Genomic DNA, 13225 nt, shown 5'->3' on the forward strand with positions numbered 1-13225 from the left:
ATAAAAATAAATGTATTTTTAAATATTTTTTTTGAAATGTTGAATTGGCTTTTAAAGAACAGATAACTACAATTGAAGAATATAAGCTAGAAATATTTCAGGTATCTATTTTATGTCAGAAAAGATCTGGCTTTAATTATTTATATTTCATTTAGTAGAATTGATATAAGTAGTTCTTTTAGAAATCCAGAAAATAAAAAAAAAGAAATCCAGAAAATTTCGGTATAACAAACACATTAACACTTAATGTGCATTTTTATTTTTTATTTTTATTTTTATTTTTATTTATTTATTTTTTATTTTTTTTAATGTGCATTTTTAATGTGCATTTTTTTGTACTCTATTTTATGAGAATCAATTTTGTTTTAAGAGAATGACAGAAAAAATACTTTGTCGATGAACTACCAGAAAAAGAGAAAATTATACATCTCTAACACCACTCTTCATAGGGGACAACGTAGCAATGAAAACATGAAAATTTTCCATAAAAAAAACTTTCCTTTGATTTGGAGAAGCAGTGGCACTAAGTATGACATGAATCAAAGACTTCTTAGCCTCTTTAATCCTAGTTAGGGCCTTCTCTTTAGATATTGAAATGCATTTTCATTCCAAATTTTCTAATTCTCCCCTACACATTTGGCTTTATTCTGTTGTTATTGTTAGTAGTGATTGGGGAAAAATATATTGTGTACAACTGTACATTTTCTGCCAATGCAATATGTGACTATCTCATATGAAAATGTCTTTGTTTACATTTGTGGTAGATAATCTTCCATTTTAACTACACTTTGCTGTGGAAAGGAAGAAGCTATACATTTATCTTAGTTTATAAACAGTATTTAACATTACGCATGCTTCCAAAATCATTTAAATACTGTATAGAATGAATTAGTATATGGTTTAGATTCTGTATCAAAAAGATTTCATATTTTGTTGGACATCCAATTTCTTTTAAAACCATATGAAAAATTTACTCTCTTATAGTCAGCTTTCCTACTCAAATATAATACAGAAAACTTTTTCATAACAGGGGGAATTTTTAATATTGACTCATTATATCATATTAGATTCAGGGAGTTTAAATCATAGAAAAGCCCAAGAAAGCTAAGATTGAGATATTAATTAGATTGGATGAATTTAAGCAAATAATGGATTACAACAGGCATGTAATTACTAAAAAAAAAAAAAAAAAGAAAAGAAATGGAGAATATGGAAACCAGTGTATGAGCATGACTATTTTACTCCACCTGTGAATACTTAGGTATACAACTGAAATGAATATAGAAATACTCATTTTAGGGACTCCTGGGTGGCTTAGTGGTTGAGTGCCTGCCTTCGTCTCAGGTCATGATCCTGAAGTCCTTGGATGGAGTCCCACATCAGGCTCTCTGCATGGAGCCTGCTTCTCCCTCTGTCTGCCTCTGCCTCTGTCTCTGCCATTCTCTCTCTCTCTCTCTCTCTCTCTCTCTGTCTCTCATGAATAAATAAATCTTTTTTTAAAAAAAAGAAATACTCATTTTATATTTTTAAATTCCCTTTTTTGTTATGCTTGGTATGGAACAGTTTTACATATTAATCATTTTATTGTTTTTCTCTTTGCATTCTTTGCCTATTCTTTTTCCTTTGGAGATGTTGGCCTTCCCTGAAAGTAATTTAGATAGCTAAATCAGGAAAAAAAAAAAAAAAAAGAGTTTTCAAGTGAGAATAATCTGTATAAGCAAAGGAACAGTATAAGGAATGAGCATTATGTACTAATTGGAGAGTGATGATGTTGGTCTGACCAAAATCAAGAATGTGCATTGATAGAGAAGGAAAGTAGTTGGATGGGGAAGGGTAAGATCTAAAGGGTCTTTTAGAGGGGAGAATTTTCCAGATATGAATCAGTGCATATTAGAGCTATAAAAAATTTACAATAGAAAAAATGATCTAAGGAAGATGATCTGCTAGTTTATAGAAGTTTTTTAGAAAAGAGGAAATCGTAAACTGGGAATCCAGTTAAAGAAACACCTATTGCAACAATTCAGGATAAAGTTTAGTATGGTCTAGAATAGTGTGGTATAATGGTCACCTAAAACATATCCTCATGCTCATCTCTGGAACCTGTAAATGTTACTCTAGAAAGGAAGGTAAGGAGGGAAGGTGGAAGGGTAAAGGAGAGAAGGAAGTGAGAAAAGAAATTATTTATTTTATTTTATTTAAGTTCAATTTATCAATATATAGTGTAACACCCAATGTGGGAGAAAAGAATTAAAAAAAAAAAAGACTACATATTAAGGATGTTGAGATATGGAGATTTTGTATTATCTGTATTATCTGAGTGGACCCTAAATGTAATCCTCCTATATTTTTATAAGTAGAGGGAGGGCAGAAGGAGATTTGACATTCAAAGAGGAGAAGGTATTATGACCATAGAGGTAGAGAATGGACAGGAATGATAGCTTCTAGAGAGCAACGAATGATTCTGAACCCTTAGGCCTCTGAAGAGACCATGACCATGCTGACAGGGTGCAGCAAAACTTATTTCGGTCTTTGGTGTCCAGAACCGTAAGAATGAGTCTCTCTTGTTTAAGCTCCCATTTGTAGTAATTTGTTAAAGTCATTTTAGGAAACTAATATCAATGGGATGTTATTTAATTGCTTATTAGAAACAGTGTTCACAATCTCATATTGCAACCATGGCATTAAGGTACTATTAAAGCATGTAAGAGCAGATAGTTTGAAATATATCAGATATTTTAAATCCCAATGGAAATAATGAGCCTTAACTCATATAATTATCATGAAAAGTAAATAAGAAAGCATATGTAAAATACTTTACAGATGATAAATGTACCCCAGATGATAATATAATTATTACACTATTTCACATCTGTTTTTATTTCTAGACACTTCATTTCACATAGACAAAACTAGGCCATATTAATCTCTTTATTCCACATACTTATCATACACCTGATGTTCAGCAGATTTATTTCTGAGAAGATAGATGGATGAATTGGTATAACGAATAATAGCAATAATATTTTTCAGAATTTGTTTACAAGCTAATATCAGGTAGAAGATAAATATTTTATTTTTTCCCGTATTGTTTGACCTCAAAATGTCATTTGCTAGTGGTAGTTTCAAACACAAAAAGAATGCTTTAAATGACTATTTAGAATCATCCATTGAAAAAAGTGTATTTGAGTCCTCGGAATTTACTTAGTTTTGTGAATGTTAAATTCTAAGGTGGAGGGTGTAATAATACCCAAATAGAGAGTCTGATACCAGATTGAATAAAACAATTCTGATCATGTAAAAAAAAATGTGGAAATAGTTATAAAAATACATACCAAAATTATGTTGCCTTTAGCACCACTTCAAATGATATTTTGCTGTGTTTATAATGATTAGATTTGTTTCTGGAAAATTACCAGATGCTCATAACATTAAGGTCAATTCAATGTTTATTCTGTGTTGAGGAGGCCATGCATCAATTCCAATTTTCTATATTCCTTCTTTAGGCTCTCGCTTGCACTTGATAAATTTTCCATCTACTGTTAGATTTCTAATTAGTAAATGTTTTGCCAACAGTGTACATAGCAAGTCTTCACACAGCTAAGATTTCCTCCTGGTGGCTCTCCTAAGTACATTCCCACCATAAAATGCTGCATGTAGGCTTCATGCATGCATAGTCTCTGTGTTATCACGTACTTGCTTGTTCAGGTTATTTTATTATAGATTTACAGATAATATTATGAAGCACTGCCTTGTCTTTTTCTATCACCTGTCCACATAGTGCTGTGCAGTGAGTGTTATCTTATCATCTGGGTGAAAATGTTGTTAAGATCAAAAACAACTGTTTCAAGCTGTTAAAAGCCACAACCAGTTATCTATAACAAGCAGATGGGGAGTAGATGAAGAAAATGATAACAGAACTATACTTCAAACAATTTAGGTATTTGATAACTAACTTTATCATTACCATATATCTTTACTTCATTGTCATACCCAGTTTTTCACATTCATTATGCCATGTATCTGCTGCTCTGAAGAGACTAACATGAATGGAAATGAATATCTGAAAATGGAATACATTTTTTTAATGTAGTCACATTGCTTTACACTTAAACATCACACATTAGAATTATTTCTAAATTAGATTAGACTTCCTAAAAAAGGATGATTATACATAGTCTTATGCAAGTCTATACAAAAGTTTGTAGTCCCTATAGAGATTTTATTAGAAATTATGGATTATAAAAAATTCACAATGGTGTCCATAATAAAGTTCACTGTACCTTTATTAAAAGTTATTGAATTTTTGTGAAATGAAATTTCAGCAAGGCAATAATATTTGGTGATTATCAGAAGAAAATAGTTTAGGGATCCCTGGGTGGCGCAGCGGTTTGGCGCCTGCCTTTGGCTCAGGGCGTGATCCTGGAGACCTGGGATCGAATCCCACATCGGGCTCCTGGTGCATGGAGCCTGCTTCTCCCTCTGCCTGTGTCTCTGCCTCTCTCTCTCTCTCTCTCTGTGACTATCATAAATAAAAAAAAAAAAAAAAAGAAGAAAATAGTTTAGAAACTTGATTGCCAATTATGAACTATTTAATCCATAAAGCTCACAGTGCATTCCATCATTTTGAGTGTTTCATATTTCTGTTAAGGAAATTAGATACTACTTCGCCCAGCCAGTCAAAATAAGCAGTTTCATAATACCAAGGTAAATTCCTTTATGTGGCTTCAACCTCATTTTTAAATCTGCTTGAGTCATTTGTTTGAACTGAAATAAAGTCATTTCAAAAGAATGTTGTCACAAGATCAATATCTTTGAAACTATGGTTTGGCTGTGACTGAGCATTTTTGTAGAATCAGAGACTATTATCTTGTGATGGGATATCAAGTCTGCTGACATTTACTTTCAGTTTTCAGCATCACCATAATATAGTTTTGGTGTTACTGCTCATTAAATATTACATTAACACCTTTGATATGTAAAACATTATTAATATGTATTAATTGGATTATTTATGAACATATGCACCCTCAATATTATTTTCCTGCTCAATTTCACACAGTCTAGGAGTGTTATAATAAGAGATTAAGTAAAATGTTAATTGAGCAACAATTACATGAAAAATTCATAATCTAGGTAAAGAAAATAAGGTGTGGGACCCTTGAGTTCATGATCTCACTGCCTGAACACCAAGGGGATGAATCTGATGTGACCATTAACTAAACATTACTATCCTTCAAATCTACTTTGTAACTCAGTTTTATTACTTCCACTCTCCTAAAAATGCTTGCTGGCACGCCACTGGTGTGTTTGGAAATCTCTGTCTCCATGCTGAATACGTAGGCTGCAATCCTAAACCTAACTTTGTTTTGGAGCAAAATTGCATTATTATGGGATTGGTGATACCTAGCTATTGAAGAAAATACAGGCCTCTTAGATGTCTTTATTCTCTGCTTCAGTATTTTCACTTATCTCTTTCATCATGCCCTTCCAGATCAGGGTCCTCTTCTGCATGCATCCTTATGTCCTCTTCCGCGTGCATCATCTAGAATTTCCATCCTGTTATAACAAAAACCCCATCCTCATTCTCATCATAGAAAAGTTTCTCTCCCTCCTTGCATAATTAAAACTTGAGTGTCTCCCATTGGTGTCTTTCTGCAGACTTGGCAATGAGAAACTATGTTTTCTCCCATACTCTGCTTCATAAAGACCCCAGAAGTGGAATTAGATTGCTATTATTTGCAGCCCACTATTTCTCAATTCACACAGAATAAATTCTGCTTCTTTGGGATTTTATGCAGGCTCATTCCATCATTTTCATTATGTGCTGTCCTTGACACCTTTTAACTTGTAGCATCAATTTTCTACATTCATTGAGAACATAGGTAAAAAGGATTTCAGCTTTATTCCCTACAACTAAGTATGTGGTTACCCAGGACCACTAAAATCTATCTGGAATACTAATTAAAATATGAAGGGAGAAGTTCTTGGGCTTTGTTAAATGGAGTTGTTTTTCACTTATATTCCATAACAGTGATCACACTCTGTACCTTTTTAATGTAAACAACCATACCACTTTGAAAATGTTAAAATTCATTAGCCAAATATTTAATACAATGTCTTGTTTTTTAATGGTTTTCTTTCTTCACCTATGGAAACTATTCTTTAACTTCTCAAGGCCTTCATTCTCTTACGTTTTTTTGTTTGTTTGTTTGTTTGTTTTTTGTAATTAAAGCCTCTTATACTTATAGAAGGTCTAAGTTTTGTGTGCCTAATATGCAACACATTAAGTTTTACATAAGAAAATGGGAGAAACAAAGTCGAGAAAGACAAGAGGCCTATAACATGTTCATGGGATCTTGAAAAGATTGAAAGAGAACATTTTGTTGAGAAGAAATTGATAAATTCTGTGGACATTTGTGTTGGGCTTGGTATAGTAAAGGAACAAAGTATTTCAGGCATGGGTTTAATGAAGAGAAATGGTTAAAAAAATTTGAAGAGCAAATGCACAGAAATAGTAATGTGAATACTGTAGGAATAGATAAAAAAGCAGTAGTGGTATCTGATCAGAAGGCTGCTTGTACGATTCTGCTGGAGCTCACCAGTCCACACTGACCAATTCGCTAGGTCCACTGATACTTTTAGTGCTGGAACCACTGACATATTGTTGCTCCTGCTCCCATTACATCATCATCATCATCATCATCATCGTTACTATTTGACTGTAACACATTTTTTATTTCTTAATTTTTATTTATTTTTTGTGTTTATTTTTATAACACAAGTATTATAAATAATATTATCTTAATTTCAGGTGTTTAATATAATTATTTAACAATTCCTTGAATTTCTAAGTGCTTCATTCTTAACATCTCTATCAACTTCCTGCCACCACTTTTACTATTAGAGTTAGAATTAAGACACTTCTCTTTCCTTCCTGATTTTTTTTATCTTCTAACAGAGCCTTAAATCAGAAGTATCAAATATGAATCTATCATACAATGTTATCTGAGACATGTAGTTTATGGATTTTTCAGCTCCAGCACTACAAAAATTAGCACAGAGGGACATGGATGGAGCTCAGTAGACATTAGATAAATAACCAGCACAAGACTTAAATGTGAAAACCTAGTAGAAACTAGATTAAAAGTAGAAATTCATTTAAACTTATTTGTACATTGAGTTTATCTAAATTCTTCCCTCTCTTTTTGAATTTCCTAGCATAATCATTCTTGCAGTGAGTGGAGGCACTGAGTGGTACACTCTTATGGAGGCACCATTTTTCACTTGGGAATCAATGGAACTGTGATTGGCAATTGATGGTTTTACATGGCATGGCATCTTGAGTCCTTGATACTTCAGAATTCATGGAGCATTCAGATAAAAGTCATGACAAACAGGCCCTAAATGGAACAGCCTCTGCCTTAGATAAATAAATTTGTGTAAAGCAAACCAATTCTACTGAAAATGTCTTCTAGAAAATCATTCTTTTTGCATGTGAATGAACAATATTATAGTAGCCCCAGATATCACCTTGGCTGATTAGAGCCTGGTGGATTTTTCTTAATCCCACGCATAAGAAAATATTTATCTTCTCATTCAATTGTTCCAGTTCCAATCCCCTTTGATACCACCGATATGAGAGAGTCAAAAAACTATCTTTAAAGCTTCAATTAGTCTATTAATTCATCACATCCATTTAGTTTTATAGAATTAGTGGGACTAAAATAGATATACTATCTCTTCCCATCCCTCCATCATTATTCCCATTATATTCATTTATTTTATTCATTCTGAATGTTTAATATATATTTTATTTTTATTGACTAGGAAAGTCAAAATACTGTCAATGTCACCAGTTACACAATATAAACCACATACATATATAATTTTATTTTTGTTAAACAGACTTTTTAAAATTTTTTGAGACAGGGTTGGGGGGGGCATAAGGAGAGAGAGAGAGAGAATCTTAAGCAGGCTCCACACCCATTGCAGCACCTGCCACAGAGCTCAGACTCATGACCCTGAAATCATGACCTGAGCCAAAATCAAGAGTCAGATGCTGAACTGAGCCACCCAGGCATTCCTATAATTCAAAACTGTTTGTATTTTAATGTCCTGAGCTTTAGAGCCAAAACCATGAAATGTCTTTTATATGTGTAGTTGACATTTCTTCTAGCTAGCATATGACCTGATTGTTTTTCCAGTAGAAATAATAGATTTATATGAATCAATCTAATCTCTGGCCCTTTATTACTAAGAAAGGACTTTTTCTCTGAAAGATTGGCTCAGTTTCTGGGGAAAAGGAGGAAGTCACACAAACCAATTAAGTTTTGTGAAAAAGCACCAGAAACAGCTTTATTCCAGACCTTCTCTCTAACACAGTATTTGAGGTCCCACGGCTCTTGCTTATTCACGGATTCTTCCTCATTTATTCTTATTCCAGGAATTCCCCTGGGAGAAACAGACTTGAAACTGCGTAATGAATTCTTGCTTTGCAGGAAATGTTTTTTAAACCCCATTCAAAGTCTGGAACTGCTCTAATATGTTCACCATTAGCCACATGTGACAATTTAAATTGATCAAAATAAATAAAACTAAAAATTCAGTTGTACAAACTATATGTCATGCACTCCACAGTCATATGTGACTAGTGGTGACTGTATAGGGTAGGAAAACTATGAACATTACATTATTGCTAATAATTCTATTTGATAATAATGGTCTAAAGCAAGATAAAGAAAACACAGTAGTTTTGCAATTGTCATCACAGGTACTCATTAGAGATTTCTTTTCTTCATAATAGCTAATAAATATGTTCTAAAATAAAACAGAACATACTTTCAATACTTACCTAGAGATAAGCTTATCTCTGGTACAGACAGGAGTAAAAATTAGCAGATATTAAGGTCAGAATTTAATTTGAAAACCTAATGCCTATCCAGTAAAAAAAAAAAAAAAAAAAAGAAAGAAAAGAAAAGAAAAAAAAAGAAAGAAAATGAAAAAGAAAACTTTCACATACTTTTTAAGATATATTGTTTCTTAAAAATAGTCATGAGTTGGGCAATCCGGATGGCTCAGTGGTTAAACCGCTGCCTTCAGCCCAAGGCCTGTACCTGGAGACCTGGGATCGAGTCCCACATCAGGCTTTTTGCATGGAGCCTGCTTCTCCCTCTGCCTGTGTTTCTGCCTCTGCCCCCGCCCCTTTCCTCTCTCTCTCTCATGAGTAAATAAAATCTTTTTAAAAAAATAGTCATGAGTTGACACTTGTATGCCTTCTGGATGGAATCAAAATAGAATAAATGCATTAAAAGACTACTAATCTTATGTTTCCTCCTCTAAAGCATTTTGTTTCTTTAAACCTAAAATAGCCCCACTGAAATATACACCATTATATTATCTTAGCATGGTAAAGCAGAAGCAAAAAGCAGTCAGTTCCATCACAATATCTAATTGGAACCCCTAAGTGAAGACAGATTATCTAATTGTGAAGTTATAAGCCCTCCAAGTTAACTTGATTTTCTAAAATTTATAATAAACACTAACATTTAAGGAGTTTTCTGTTTTGACCACCAGTGTAAGGCAATTGTTTGCCCCTTTATTCAGTTCCCTTTTTCTATAGGGAAGTATGAAAACATAACCCATGACTTATACAGATGCCTAAAAATCTTTGGATATGATTGTTCTCTGTAAATTTGACATTCTAGACAAATACTTCCTGAGATCTTTAATATTCAACAACTTGGTTATCACTATTGCAAGCTCATTTCCTCAGTTCTGAAATGTGAAAATTCTCCATGTGATTATTTGGAGTTATTAAATTAATACTCCATCAACTGAAAACAAAGTGAAGCAAATGATAGTATCTCTCACTTTGTAATTATTTTATTTTAGCCTAGGAGGCTAGAAATATGAATTATGTATCATAGATCTTCAAGAATATTTTAATAACTCAAAAAAAGTTAAATTAATAAGTTTTAATGGTATAAATATTACAAAAATGACTTAGTGACTAATCATATCATATAAACACTTATCAGAAGTATAGCACAATGTTTAACATGCAAGCAAATTCCAGGTATAGTCAGTAGATGAGATACAGAGACTGCAGCTGTCAGTAATGTATACTCAGGAACTGGAGAATTTAAGGGGTATTCCCACGTGAGGAAAATATTCCAGAATTATCCACATGTGTAGCATTAAGGAGTAGTCTACAGTATACCTATTTTATATTGCAAAGACAAGTTGGGATTGGTTGTAGACATGCAGGTTCTATAATGTTCAATAGAAATTCTATTATATTTATTCCCATCATGAGGAAAACAATTAGTTTTGCTTTCATTTACATATTTATTTCAGTATTCCTGATCTAATCTTTCAATTATCTTTTGAAACGGTTATAAAATCTGTCTGGTTCTTTCATGAGTTAAGAAAATCTTTAACATGTTTACTTTTATATCTGTATGATAGGCATGTTTTTAAAATTTTTTTCTTAAAATTATCTATAGTGATCACTCTTATAATCAGTATTCTTCCACTGGGGTTCCTTTTCTGCATGAAAAGTAGAGAATTCTTGGTGCCTTATAGTACTCAAGATAAAAATCTGCTGCTTTCTTTCCTTTGGTGTCATAAACAAAGAGTTAGTCAGAGAATTTTGCTTTATCTCTTCACACACCACCTCCTCATCTGCTGGCGGAAATCAACACAATTTTTCACTAACTATATATTATAAATAAGAGTGTGTGGCCTGCATTCATTAGAAATACAAGAAGAAATGAATAAAGATGAATGGTTCTTTATTTGGGAGTCCCAGATACTTTCTGAGGAGTATTAGAAGTTAGAATTGGATGTCAAGATCACTAATTCCTTTATCAACAACAATCATTGCCTAAAAAATCCTACAAAGGCTTCCATTTCTTGTTGCATAATGAGACTGTTTAGGATAATGAGAAAGTCTCAGCTATGTCATCACTAGTAAATACAGTAGTCCCCCCACTTACCCATGAAGGATAAGTTCCAAAACCCCTAGTGGATGCCTAAAACCATGGATAGGACCAAACCCTACGCATGCTATGTTTCTTTTCCTATGCATATATACTTATGATAATATTTAATTTATGACTTAGGCACAGTTAGAGATTAATAACAGTAATTAATAATAAAATAGAACAATTATAACAATATGATATAAACGTTATATGAACGTGGACTCTTAACATACCTTACTATAGTCTGCCGCCTTCTTGTGATGGTGTGATATTAAATGCCTGCATGATGAGATAAACTGAGGGAAATGATATAGACATTGTGACATAGCATTAGGCTATTATTGACTTTCTAATACATCAGGAGGAGAATCATCTTCTTCTGGACAATGGTTTACTGAAGGTAACTAAAATTGTGGAAAGCAAAACCATGAATAAAGGGGATACCACTATACTTCAAACTTAATTTTGAGCAATTTTATCAAAATATCTCACTGCTTATAGATATTTATAAATAAATTAGGGACTTCTATATACTGAGTACTTGCACTGTGATAAATGTTCTAAAACGGGGGCTGTAACCATAAGCAAAACAGAAAAAAAGCTCCCAAAATATAAGTAAATATACTGTAATATAAAATCAAGTAGTGCTAAATGTTTTAAAGAAAAAAAAAATAAAGTTATGTATATGTGGGGTAGATATTAAAATCAGATGATTAGGGAAGTCAATGACAACATGAAATTTATATATGAATTTAAATGACAAAGCTTGAATTAATAAGAAGATTCAATGCTACTGCTGAATAAGTGTTTCTTGTCTTTATTAGCTCACAAGGAGAGAAAACATTGAAAATGACACAAAGGACCAATTCTTAGTCATGCATGATGGCACTGAACTAATCCAACTGCCAACCTCCCATTGATTTCAAAGGATCTGTATGCTCAGATCAGCTCTGCAGAGATGCAGAGCAAAGTGAGAAATTGACTCAGAGATACTTGACATCCAATATGCTTGATTCAGTTTTTCTAACACAGATGAATATAGCATTTTCTTAGGTTAAAAAAATGGGGAATTTTCCATACGGCTCTATTGAACTTGAAATTATTTTTACAAGTATTCCCTCTGATGAATTTTCTTATAAATAATTAAATAATTCTTATTTTTCTTCTAATAGAGTGTTACTGAAATATTTCATCAAAAATAGAAGAACTTACTATCACCATATTTTGAAAAAAAATATATCCATCTGCTAAGAAGAGAAATCATTGATTTGTGAGCCTAAGGGATATAATTGGGGGCATTTTATATTACTGTGCAATGCAAAAAGAAAAAAATCCATGTGAATAGTTAGATATAAGTCAAATTCTTTGTGTGTGAGTGTGCTTTTTAGTAAATCTAACAATGACAGATGTCTGACTAAAGAAATATTATCCACTAGATAATATAAATATTGTGTGAAAATTCAACTTAATCCTCAAAGACTATAAAAATCTCAGCATGTTTTTTTTTCATTAAAAACAAACAAAAAAAAAAAACCAGAAAGGTCAAATTTTAGTTTCCATCCTCAGGTATTCTTCATATTACTTCATGTATATACATACATGTAATGTTTCCATGTCTTCTAAGAGAGCGATAGTATCTTCTTAGATGGTAGGTTTCAAAAGATGCCAAAGATGCTTTATTTTGCCCTCAGCCATAATTATCATATGTATAGACATACCTAATTCTATTGCATTTTGCTCTACTGTGCTTCACAGATATTGCAGGATTCTTTATAAACGGAAGGTTTGTGGCAACCTTGCAATGAGCAATTCTTTCAGTGCCATTTTCCAACATTTTATCACTTTCTCTGTGTCACATTTTGGTAATTCTTGTAATATATCAAATGCACTATTATTATATTTGTTATGGTGATTTGTGATGAATTACCTTTGATATTGGAATTGTAATTATTTTGGGGCCCTACAAACCACACCCATGTAAGATGGCAAACTTAATCAATGAATGTTGCATGTGTTCTGACTGTTGGACCAATTGGCTGTTCCCCAGTCTCCCTCCCTCTCCTCAGGCCTTCTTCTTCCCTGAGAAGCACCAATATTGAAATTATGCAAACTCATAACCCTTCAATGGCCTCTAAGTGGTCAAGTGAAAGGAAGAGTCACAGTCTGAGTCACCTCAGACTTTAAATCAAAAGTTTAGTCAACAAGGCATGTCAAAAATCAGGATAGTCTAAAAGCTAGAC

General features: G+C 32.7%; 1 long non-coding RNA gene across 7 annotated transcripts in view; it reads right to left on the reverse strand.

The window, feature by feature from the left end:
• LOC111091836 overlaps positions 1 to 13225 on the reverse strand; it is a 94899-nt gene that overhangs the window by 53768 nt on the left and 27906 nt on the right. For all 7 annotated transcript variants that reach the window (XR_005376316.1, XR_005376314.1, XR_005376312.1 and 4 more), the window contains exons 2-3: positions 5404 to 5556; positions 3965 to 4060 (exon numbers count right to left, since the gene is read on the reverse strand). This is a non-coding gene — a long non-coding RNA (uncharacterized LOC111091836). The remainder of the gene's footprint in view (positions 1 to 3964; positions 4061 to 5403; positions 5557 to 13225) is intronic.

The sequence above is a fragment of the Canis lupus genome, chromosome 22 (genome assembly GCF_011100685.1).
Source record: "Canis lupus familiaris isolate Mischka breed German Shepherd chromosome 22, alternate assembly UU_Cfam_GSD_1.0, whole genome shotgun sequence".
Classification (NCBI taxonomy): domain Eukaryota; kingdom Metazoa; phylum Chordata; class Mammalia; order Carnivora; family Canidae; genus Canis; species Canis lupus.